This window comes from Choloepus didactylus, chromosome 2 (assembly GCF_015220235.1).
Source record: "Choloepus didactylus isolate mChoDid1 chromosome 2, mChoDid1.pri, whole genome shotgun sequence".
In the NCBI taxonomy this organism is placed as follows: domain Eukaryota; kingdom Metazoa; phylum Chordata; class Mammalia; order Pilosa; family Megalonychidae; genus Choloepus; species Choloepus didactylus.
The window spans coordinates 116,873,678-116,886,534 of record NC_051308.1 but is presented as its reverse complement, the minus strand read 5'-3'; the positions used below and the strand labels follow the sequence as shown (position 1 = coordinate 116,886,534).

The 12,857-nt window shown below is 38.5% G+C and overlaps 1 protein-coding gene across 1 annotated transcript in view; it reads right to left on the bottom strand.

Annotated features, from left to right (window-relative positions):
- LOC119526752 (histone H2B type 2-F) overlaps positions 1-12,857 on the bottom strand; it is a 52,506-nt gene that overhangs the window by 27,478 nt on the left and 12,171 nt on the right. The gene's annotated exons all lie outside the window — the stretch shown is intronic.

The following is a 12,857-nucleotide window of genomic DNA, read 5'->3' as shown; positions in this document are numbered from 1 at the left end:
CATATGACCCGACAATCCCTCTATAGGTATATACCCAAAAGAATTGAAAACAGGGACTCAAAAAGATATTTGCACATTGATGTTCATAGCAGCATTATTCACAATTGCCAAAAGACGGAAGCAACCAATGAATGAGTAAACCAAACGTGTTATATACATACAATGGAATGTATTCAGCATTAGAAAGGAATGAAGTCTTGGATAATATGACATTATGTTGAAGACATTATGTTGAGTGAAATAAGCCAGACACAAAAGGACAAATATTGTATGATCTCACCGATAGGAAATAATTAGAATAAGCAAATTCATAGAGTTAGAATCTAAAATATAGGTTACCAGGGCCGGGGCTGGGGGCAGGGAATGAAGAGTTAATGCTTAATTTGAGCAGAATTTCTATTTGGGTTGAGTGTAAAGTTTTGGAAATGGATGGTTGTGATGGTAGCACAACATTGTAAGTGTAATTAGCAGCACTGAATTATATATTTGAGTGTGATTAAAAGGGGAAATTCTAGGTTATATATATGTTAGAATAAAAATTAAAAGATAAAATATAGGAGTGTATAACAGTGAACCCTATTATAAATTACAGAACAATTATAAAAATATTCTTTCATTAATTATAACAAATGTAACACACTAATAACAAATGTAACACACTAATGTAACATCCTATTAATAAAAGGGTGGTATAATGGAAAAAAAAACACTCTAATGTAAACTATGGACTATAAATATATATATATATGGAGAAGTGGATCCAGATGGCATAAGGGGTGGACGCGATAGACATGGAGACATGCTGCCTAAATCCCCTTCAAGAAAGGACATCCTCCAGCTGTTAGCTCTTCAGGGTCTGCCTTAGACCCCTCCCCCAAAGTCACACCATTCCAGGAGCAATCTGCATCTTGTACAAAGCAGGCCATGTCAGCCCAAAGCAGGACATTCTTATGAGCAATATTTGCTCCAGAGCTCCCCACAAGTTTGGTCAAGGCTTTGTCAGGTCTACATTGCAATCAGATTTCTTTCTCTGCCCAGTTCTGCTTCCTCACTCTTTCTTTCAAATGTGTTCATTTCTAATCATCTTCCACCCTAAACTCTGTCTCAGCATCTCCTCCAGAGGGCCCAACAAAAGCCAGTTTTGAATGCCACAGCAGCAATGTACAAAGCCTTTGGAGTTTTATAAACCTTTGGAGTCTTATTTTCAAATAACACTTCTAGGGAACACACTCTCTACAGAAAACAGAACAAATTGGTGACAGTAAAAACCAAGTACACACAGCTCCACTTTGTAGCAGAGAACAACTTTGGTATTCCTATGAATGCTCTTAGTTTAACTTTATAAAATGACGTTCGAGCTGGTTTATAATGCAAAATGCTCTCTCTTTCTCTATTTGTAAGGGAACATCTCTTTTTCTGGTTGTACTTTTGTGAAGACTTGCAATTTTAAGGTCAGGATATGGGATTTCATTATTTAGCTTTAGAAGAGAAAAGCAAGTCTGCCCATTTTACTGGTAGAAACCAAGAAATAGGTCAACAGTATTCGCTTAATAATGGTGATACAAGGATCATAGAGGATTCATGTCTACATAGTCACCACCATGATACTTTAAGGGAATCAAAGACAGTGTAGTTTCCATACATTCTGTTTCATAATATTGATCTGCGTGACAACATGCCTGGTGTAAATATTTGATGCTCATTCTCCTTTTCCACCTACTTGCTCTCACTCACCCTTCTCCCAGTTTAACAAAGAAAGGCATATCTCTCACCCATTCCAAATCATGGTACAAAGAGACAAAGGCATTATAAACCAGAGGTAAGTTTTTGTGTCTTTCCCTATCCTGTAATTATTGGCATAAGGAGTAAAGCAAGGTTATTAGAAATGAATATTTTAGCTCATGTCGACATTTTTTGAATTCTAGTATATTGTAGAGTGGTAGGCCAGAACTGATGATAGTTTTCATTCCATGATCTTGCCTCTTCTTTACTCTATTATCAAAGAATGCTTGGGTCTTGAGGGAGAGTCCCATGAGACCAGGGCAAAGAGAGTGTAAGTAAGAAATATTTACAACCATGCCTTATTTTATCCAGACAACAAATTTATGCACAGCTCTATACCTGATCCATTCATGTGTAATTAGGCTGATCAGTACAGGCTAGGTTTTTGGCAAGGTGACAAAGAAGTGCAAAATCTTAAAACCTTAAAACAACAAAGGTTTATTATTAATTCACACTATATTAGGGTCAGCTGAGAAAACTGAAGGCATCAATACTTGGAATACTTCCAGTTGTTGTGTCACTGTGGAGAGGATTCTGGAAGATTTCAAACCAGGAATAAAATGTTCCAGCCCAGAAGTGGCACAATCACTTCCACTTACAACTCGTTCATCAGAACTAGTTACATGACTCCTCAAAACCACAGAGAGGATGTAAAATCAAACTGTAAGCATATGGCAAGAAACTGGAAATACTGTGTAAACAGCATGAATACTATCACAAAGAATATTCGAGATACATACTGGGAAATACTATTGGCTTCGAAGAGCAGTCTCTGCATTTTTACCATTCTCAATAATGGTAAAGAGCTCATGAGTGTCTCATTTGACCCAGAGCAGTCTGTTTCTCAGTTGCACGATTTTAAAAAGATGAAAAGTTCTTTTGACAGAACACTACATCTTCAAGTAAAAAGAATGTACTGAATCTAAGTAGGTGTTTTACATGTTCTTGAACAATTTAGAAGAATTTTTTTCCATTAATTCTTGCCGAAAATGTATTCGATACTGTAACTGCACGCTCATACTTTTACTTGGTAGCACATCTTTTGCTTGCGGCCACTCATCAATCATTTCTCTGCTCCTAACTGGGATGAGTTAATAGATTTTATTGTAAATAATGTACTTAATCACGGTCATTAATACTTTCTTCAGTTCCATAGTTACTAGTGGCGAGCACCGCCCTCCGAGGAAAGAACACGCGGGAGCTACCGGGACCCGGAAGTGGCGTTGTCCTCGGAACATATTCGGTCGCGCACCGCTGGCGCCACCCGGTGGCTTCCTGTGCACATTGCGGCCATCGCCTGCCGCTGGTGCGCGAGAACTGAGCAAACGCGGAAGCCGACGGGTGCTTTTTCTTAACTTTCCACAAAACCCATTGAGAAATGACTTGCTTTCCTAGAGCCGGCAGGTGTGAGAATGGGGCTCTCGAGTGGGGCGAGTCAGCATCGTCGGAACTGGTGTGTCGGCTGGCCCGCGGCCTCCCCAAACTATGGAGCTGAACCTCTCCCAGCCAGCACAGGATTAGTGGGGGCGACCCGCTAGCAATTGGCCATCTGTGCACGTTGTAGCCCTCGCTGCTGCCGCACAGGAGCTGCCGGGCCGCGACGAGTATATGCGGAAGTGAGCGCCGGAGCCGGATCTCCGCGGACATGATAAATAGGAAATCGCAGGCAAACCAGGAACGCCCGGCTCCGAGCCGGCGCCCCAGTTTCTCGGCCTCGAGACCTCAAAAAAACCGCGGCAGACGGCGGCGGCGGCAGCAGGGAGGGAACGGGTGCAGAGTGACTGACGGCCGCAGGTCTCCCAGAAAGCGCAGACTACCCCCCTTTCCCTTTCCCCCTCCCGCCTTCTCTGCTGGTTGTGTCATCAGTCTTGAAGGACCCCGGGCCGGCCGAACCTGCAGCTGGGCGGGCAGAGAGCCCACGGGCTCTTCAAGGGCTGCCCCAAATGCCTTCTGGAGCCACAGATCTTCGCCCAGAGGGCCTGTCCTATCCCAGATAAATTAAGTATTTTCAGAACTCAGAATAAGGCCCCTGCAGGGATCTGATGGGGCAAGACGTGCAGGTGGCAAGGAGGAGGGCGGGTCGGTTTTGACGGTTGGGGGAAGAGAAGGTTTCGCTTCACTCACAGACTCTGCAAGGGCAGTCCCCTGGGCCTGTGGATCTACGGGAACTACACTTGCGAAGGTTCAGGTCTGTCCTATGATCTTCAGAGAGTACAGGCCTGAGAACAGTGTCCCAGAGTGGACAGATAAGGAGAACAGGCAACTGGCTGGGAGGAGGGTGGGTCAGTTTGGGGTCATTTCTTATATTCCAGACTCGGTAGGGAGAGTCTTAAACTCATTTAAGAAACACAGGAGCTTCTCCTACAAGAGTCCAGGCCTATTTGGAATCACCCAGAAGTTCCTAGCCTAAGAGGAAATCCCCAAAGTGGACCAACCAGTTGGGGCTCCCACACTCAGTAGGGACAAACCCAATGCCTTCTGGATTTATGAAGTTTCCCCCAGGAGATGTCAAGGCAGAGACCACGTGATTCCAGGCCTTCGAACCAGAGAGAATGGAAATATAACTGGTAGCTGGCTGAGATGGGTTTGGTGGATTTGACAATCTTCACTATTACCAGGCTCAGAAGTGGACCCCAGGGTCTATAGGGGGACAACAGTGAAATCCAGGTAGCTTGGACTAGCATGATACCAGTGGAGCTGTTGAGAAGTGGTCACATTTGGAATATATTTTGTAGGAAGTGCCAACAAGATTTATTGATTCATTAGAAGTTGGGAATGTGGGAAAGGAAGGAATCAGGAACAACTTCTAGATTGGAGCCTGAGCAATAGATTGGTTCCTTTGAGCTGGGAAGGAGCAAGTTGGTGGAGCAGGGAGAGAGAGGAAGCAAAAAGCAAAAGTTTTATATTTATATTTAATATAAGTTACATATTAAGATTCCTATTAAACATCCAAATGTAACTGTTGAAGAAGCAATGGATATGAGTCAAGCCCAGGGAAGAAACCTAGACTAGAAATAAGAATTTGAAAATCATCATATATATGTGACACTCAAAGCAATGGGACTAGAAGAGAAAATGTCAGGGGAAAGTACAGATAGGAAAGCAGAAGAGTCCACAGCTGAGACCTGGGCATGGAAAATTTTAGAGGTTGAGCAGAATAGGCCACAGCAAAGGTTACTGAAGAGTAGCCAGAGAGGTAGGAGGAAAACAGAATAAAGTGTCTCAAGAAAGAAGGTGATCGACTATGTCAAGTGCTCCTGAGAGGCCTATTGAATCTGGAGTGAGATTATACTGAATCTGTAGATCTTTGAGAGGGAAACTGACATCATTACAATGTTGATTTTTCCAGTCCATGATTATGGATGGCATAATGCTGTTTATTGATTTACGTCTCTCAACAGTGTTAGAAATTACTCTCTAAAGCTCTTGTTCATCTTTGTTAGATTTATTCCTAGGTTCTTCAGTTTTGTGAGTTGTAAATAATATTGTTAGAATCTTAAGACATGATTATTACCGGTTTCATAGGTATAATAGTATAAAAACTGAAAGACCCTAAGAGAACTTGTTCCAGATTGTCAATGCTGCTTATGCAAAATACCAGAAATGGATTGGCTTTTATAAAGGGGGTTTATTTGGTTACAAATTTACAGTCCGAAGGCCATGAAAATGTCCAAATTAAGGCATCAACAGGAGTATACCTTCATCGAAGGAAGGCCAACGGCACCCAGAAAACCTCTGGTAGCTGGGAAGGCATGTGGCTCATGTCTGCTGATCCCAGGTTGTGTTCCACTCCTCTATCAGCTCCTGTGTGTTCTTCAAAATGTTGCTCTTGGGATGTTTTGTCCTCTTTTAGCTTCTCCGGAACAAACTCTGGACTCTTACCTCCCAAGTGTCAGCCAAAGTCTGCTTTCAACAGCCATCTCCAAAATGTCTCTCTAAGCTGCAGCTGCTCTGAGGTCCTTCTGTTTGTGAACTCTTTTTTAGGACTCCAGTGATTAAATTAAGACCCACCCTGAATGGGCAGGGTCCATATCTCCATGGAAATGAGTCAATCAAATGTTTCACTCACAGTTGATTGAGTCACAGCTCAATGGAAACACTCAATCAAAGGATTCCAACACTAATATGTCTGCCCCCACTAGATTGCATTATAGAACATGTCATTTTGGGGGACATAATACATCCAAACTGGCACAGAACTGTATATTAAGCTTTGCAAGGGAAAGACATCAAAACAAAAAACAAACCAAAGGGAGAGGAAAAAAAACAAACAAAATGCCAGTAAGTTGAAAATTTTAGGTCTTTTAGGTATAGACTTCGTTAATGTACACTGCAGTAAAATGTTTGCTGCCAGTCTCCCTTTATTCCCCATTTCTTGGTTTGTTTTTAAATATGGGGTCAAAACCCCCATAGGATAAGAATCTCATCTTCCTGCCTTCACCTATCATCTCCGTATCATACTAAGCATAGCAGAGGATAGAAAGAATAAATTGTGGAGAGGGAGAATATGCTAAAGGAAAAGATTCCCAAACATGATGTTAGTTGATGGTGAAAGAAAATCTCTATGAAAGATGAGAAATAATTGGTTTAGGCATTCTGAGAAATAAATTGAAGATAAATTCCCCAAATGTGTAGTTCTCTGAGAAGATAATTTGATTTTGAGGAAACAATGGTGTGATCTCCATTAAACAGCACTCATTTTTCTGGAAGGGCAGAAAAAGGCCTTGAAAAGAAGAAATAAGCATTTACAGTAGGCTTGCAAAAACCATATTTATTTTGGAAAATAATAAATTTCCAACTTTCATTCATTTCCTGAAATTTCACAGGTTTTGGGCAAAACAAACAAGTTTGTCATTTCACAAAACAAATTTGTGTGAATACATGTACATGTGTGTCTGGTAAGTGCAAACAATTCATGATCATTCTTTAATGGATTGCTGATTTTATGAATATGAAATATCCCTCTTCTAGTGCTTTATACTATATATATAAAACAAACAAGAATTCAAATTTTAACCCTACACTAATTACTCCTTGAATTGCAATTTCTTATTCCAATAATCTGTATTGTTTGTTTTATGTATCAATCACTTTGATTTGCCTTACATGGATTATTTCACTTAATCTTAATATCTGTTGCTGTCACTGCCCCATAATATTAGTTGGGTGGCTTTTCATTTTTTTCCATTATCTTGATCAATTTATATAACATAAATATTGTCTCTTCTCTCAATGTTTGGTAAAACTGTTTGGACCTAATCCTGTTTTTAAGTGTAGAACTTTTAACTACCTTTTCAATTTCTTCTATATTTTTTACTCAGGTATTCTACTTTTCTTGGAGCAAGTTTGGTAATTTGTATGGAAAATTAAACATTTTTCTACATTTGCAAATATATTTGTATCAAAATATACATCTTTTTAATATCCTTGATATCTAGTGTTGCTGGTATTTTTTGTTTGCTTTTTCTCTTCAATTTTAACTTACTAATTAAGTCTAATTTTCTTTTTGAAGGAAGAGCCTTTAGTTTTATTGATTAATTCTACATTTGTGGGATGGGTAGGTATAATCTATTCCATTGATTTCTGCTTTCATGCTGATTTATTCCTTCTACTTTCCTTAGGTTTTGTTGTAACTCCTTTATTTGCTTTTTAGTTAAAAGCTTAATTCATTATTTTCAATAGTTCTTATTTTCTCATAAATATATTTTAAAGCTGTGAATTTTCCTTTGACCACTTTATATAGGTTTAATATATAGTGCTCTTCTTTATTTCTAAAGAGTATATATATATATTTTTGATATCCCCTTTAGCCCTAAGAGTATAGATTAAGGGGAGTATTTTAGTTATCTTATTGCATTATGATCAGTGAACATGTTCTGTATGGTTTCAATGTTTTCAACACTTGCTGAGATTTCATTTGCCATCTCACATATGGTCAGTTTCTGTCAGTGTTCCATGTGAACTTGAAAATAATGTAACTCTATTTTTGATACAAGATGGTATAGAAATAAATATAGTTATGATTAATCTTGTTAATCATGTTCTTGAAATCCTCAATATCCTCAATAAGTGTTAGTCGACTTGATCTGTAAATTCTTGAGAAGGGGGTATTAAAGTCATTACTATGATTGTTGCTTTATTAAAAATTCTTGTGTGAGTACATGTACATGTGTGTTGGTGGTAAGCACAAACAATTCATGATCACTCTTTAATGGATTGTTGATTTTATGAATATGAAATATCCCTCATCTAGTGCTTTATACTATATATATATATTTATACTATATGTATATTTCAACTTACATTTTTCTAACAACTGTTAATCGTATCTATATCCTCCTCTTGAATATAACATAACTCTTACTTTTAGCTTGTTTTTCCTTCTCTCCATTCTTGCTATCTGCCTTGGTAATCCATGTTGACTTCATTTGGAACTTGAATTCCAGGTTTTCTTTTTAATTTTCTAGAATCTAAATTTACTTAGACTGAGCAATATGTTTTACCAGGTACATGCCACCTTTGCTTCTGGTATGCCACATTTTACCCTTAGAGTCTTTTTTTATTCTTGCTGGAATACAACTCTAGTAATTCTTTCAGAGAGAGTCTGAAGAATCATCAACACTTAAATGACAGTTTGATTGGATATAGAAATTTAGTTTCAAAAGTTCCTTCTCTATATTTTTTAAAATATTGCTTCAATTTATTTTTAGATCAAGTATTGCCTTAATGAGAAGTCTGGTATAAATTTGGCTCCCATTCTTCAAGCATTTTTTCTGAGTGATTTTAGAATTTTTCTCCTCAACTCTTGTGTTCTGAAATTTTATCGCTATGTCTCTAGGTAAGGGTCCTTTTAATTCATCCTGTTTAGCATTTAATGGGACTTTGAATTAAATACTTGCATACTGAGGATGCAAGTATGTGTTGTGTATGTATTTAGATCCTGTGAAACTTTCTCCTCTTACTCCTTTATTTCCTCAGGACCAGCATGTATGTCCACTTAGGTTGTATACTGCACAACTGTAGGGGAGACAGTTCACAAAAATTGCAATTTAAATGGTGCTCCTTGAAGCTGGGCAGTGCACAATCAACAAAACTTATTCAGTAGGCCTGTGTTTAATCTCTTAAATCTTCTCTGTTCTCTCCTCAAATTCCTACTGGATGCATTTTGGAACATCTGAATCTATCTTCCGTGCCATTTGACGTTTCTTTCATATTTTCCATCTTTTTATCTTTTTTATGGCATTGTGGGGGGAATTTTTGGACTTAATCTTTCAGCTCACTTACTTTCTCTCAGCTGTTGTCTATTCTATTCTGGATTTAGTCTGACTTAAATTGTTATGTCAATGACCAAATTTTAAATTTCTAAGATCTTTAGTTAATTTTTTTTTTGCAATATCCTCTCCCATATATCTTTGAGAGTGTTAATTACATTTTTTCTGAGGCCTTCTTTGCTTGCTGTTAACTTTGTTATTTTTTTGGGGGGGGGAGGGGTTCTACTGTTAGTGCTAAGCTTAATGTTTCTCACTTTGTTCACTCTTCTCAAATGTTTGTTGACTCTTGGTTATGTGCTCGTGTGTATTAGAGGTCTCTTTACTATGAATGATGGATCCTTTGCTACTTGTGGGTGAGGAGTGAAATATAATATTGGGTAACTTCATAGTAGTTAGTCTTTTCAGCTTGGGGGCTCCCAGTCACTGATGCATTTTCATGCCTCTCTGAACCAAGTGACCACACTTGCTGCTGGGGTCAAACACTTCTGTGGCTTGTCATGTTCCTCAAGGTAGAATAGGGGTAGAGATGAATAAACCTTCCTGGTTATCCCTACTATGGTACCTCAAACACTCATGTCATCAGTAGCTCCAAGGCCTCCTTTTATTCCTGGTATCCTGGTTCCAAAATATGTGGATCATTTTTTCTTGATCCATTCCTATCTTCTGCACAAGTCTTCTACTCCCCCTCTTTACTGTTAGCCCCTCTACCATCTTTTTTTGTCAATTGTCTATCATTTCCAGGAACATGGAGTAGAAGATGGGAAGAAAGCAACATATGTTCCATATACTATTTTTTTTAAGTTTTATTTACATACCATACAATCCATCAGTGTATTATCTTGAATCAGTAGATATTTTTACTTGTGCCATAGAAATAAGAAATTTGCATAGCATTCAGTAGGACTTTACTACTATCAACATCAACTAACATTCAATGTTTATTAAGTGTCAAGCCTTAGTCTAAGCTTTTTTGTATGTACTTACTCTTTTATCCATACACACCCACACACAAAAAATTATGAAGTAAGCATTACTATTATCACCAATTTAAAGATGAGAAAACTAAAGCACAGAAGGTTAAAAAACTTGCTCTAGTCACACTACTGATAAAGAGCAGGGCCAGGTTACAAATGAGGCAATGTCTTAAAGGCTTGTATTCTTTACCAGTGTAATATAAAATGACACATTCATAAGATTTTAGGGACATATCTTCCCACTACTCTGCCAGGAAGAACCGAACCAAGTGTATTTATTTTCATATCTCTCTACTGCTAAGGGGCACCTTGTACAGGGCCCTACTTCCATTTGTCAACTCAATCTAAATGACCCAGTCATGCTTGTAATCCATATATTATTTCTTCTTCCCAAGAAAAATAGTCACAGTTTTTTTTTTGTTTTTTTTTTGCTTTTATAATTGTTGGGGCTCTACTTTTTCCCACTATAAATTATTTGTGTGTACTAGTCTAGAAAGATTTCTGTATTATGCCTTCTTCCCTCACAAACACATTCCCACATACATAAATACCATCAAATACACTTCCATTAGACAAAAAAACTTTCTTACTTTTTTTCTCTAGGGTAAGGATTGGAATTCAAGTTTTACCTTGGTTAACTCTCCTGCTAATCCTCAGATTGCAATTATTCTGTACACACTTGCTGTTTCTGGAAAAAAAAATGGTCTTTTAAGAGTAATTTCCTACTCCAGCCCAACTCAACCCTAAGACCAAAGAAAACATCAGGCAAAAAAGCTGTGAACAATTGATTGTACACTGGGAATGACTGTATGGTATGTGAATATATCTCAATAAAATTGAATTTTTAAAAAAAGTTACCCATGAGTTTTAATTAGGGACTTACTTTTAGGAGGATTTTTCTTAATGGCAGCTGGTTTGGAAATGGAAGTCAATGATCTTCGCAAACAAGAGGAAAAGGAGTGCTTTATATGGTTCAGCAGAGCCTTCTGAGATTTGGTTCCAAAGAAGCCCCAGGTGAGTCTCATGAAAATTGATTACTGACAGTGCTTAGGCTCAATGACCTTCAATGTCTGTGTGCTGGTCATGCAGGTCACTGGGTACTCAAGGTTCTACCCTTTACCCTAGGGCATGTGGGGTGGGCATGGGGATTTGGAGGGGGGTTAGAAGTTCCCAACCCTTGGGCTGCCACATTCCCTTAACCCAATTCCTTGATATTATTATGGGAAAAGTTTATGAAAATCAGAACTCAAACATCTGAAAAGACACCATAAGAAAAATCCTCTACAAAGATGCTTGGATAAGCAAAATCATTCTTATAAAATTTTCATAATGTAGTGTTCCAGTTTGCTACTGCTGCCATTTTGCAAAACATGAGAAATGGATTGGCTTTTATAAAGGGGGTTTATTTAGTCACACAGCTATAGTCTTAAGGCCATAAAGTGTCCAAGGTAAGGCATCAGTAACAGGGTACCTTCACTGAAGGATGGCCATTGGCATCTGGAAAACCTCTGTTAGCTCAGAGGGCACATGGCTGGCATCCACTTGCTCCTAGGTTGCATTTCAAAATGGCTTTCTCCAAAATGTTGCTCTTGGAGCATTTTGTCCTCTCTTAGCTGCAGCTCCTCTTCAAGATGTCACTCTCAGTTGCTCTGAGTTCCCTCTGTCTGTCAGCTCATTTATATGGCTCCAATGATTTAATTGCGACCCACCCTAAATGGGCGGGTAACACCTCCATGGAAATTATCCAATCAAAGTCTTGCCCACAGTTGATTGAGTCACATCTCCATGGAAACACTCAATCAATAGGTTCCAAAATCTAATCAACACTAACACAACTGGCCCCACAAGATTGCATCAAGGAACATGGCGTTTTGGAGGACATAATACATTCAAACCACCTCATGTAGTATGGAGAAGAATGAAGCCTAAGAAACAGAGGAAATGTGCCATTGCTGAAATAATCCTTTAGGAACTGATCCTATAAGACCACTTATAAAAGCTAATTAGTATATCTTTCTCCTGTTTCATTATTCTACATGTCATAATATGGGTCCTGAATAAGTAGACATATCAAACTAAATGAAATACACTTCTCCAGGGAGAAATTCATGTAGTTTAAGTCCTAATCCTAGGATTGGGAATTTTCTTAAGAACACTAAGCTAAGTTTGCCCAGGGTTGTATCTGTGGTGTGTCTGAACTCTTTTTCACATGTCCTGCCTAATGTAAAGAGTTTTCCTTTAATACGTTTCAAAATTATTATCCCACCAACTGGAAACTAAGACCTACACAAGTTTTACCAAGGAAAAAAGTAAATCTGCTGTCTTTAGGCATACTCCAATCCCCTGCATGTTAAAAACAATGATGTTAAAAGAATGATGTGATTTTTTTCCTTTATCTGCTGGTAATTTATACTTACTGCCTTTGATTGTGTGAAGCAACACATGGCTCCTTATTGCATTTCACAATTCTACATCCCTCACTTTCTTCCCACAAGAATTCCTTCTTCTGTGTTCTGGTTTTCTAATGCTGCAGTTTTGCAAAACACCAGAAAAGGACTGGCTTTATAAAGGGGGCTTACTTGTTTACAAAGTTACAGTCTTAAGGCTATAAAGTGTCCAAGGTAAGGCATCAATATCACTGAAGGATGGCTGATGATGTCTGAAAACCTGTTAGCTGGGAAGGCACGTGGTTGGCATCTGCTTGCTCCCAGGTTGCGTTTCAAAATGGTGTTCTCCAAAATGTCAGTGTCATTTTCCAATGGCCATCATCAAAATGTGTCTTTCAGCTGCAGCACTGAGTTCCTTCTGCTTGTCAGCTCCTTTATATAGC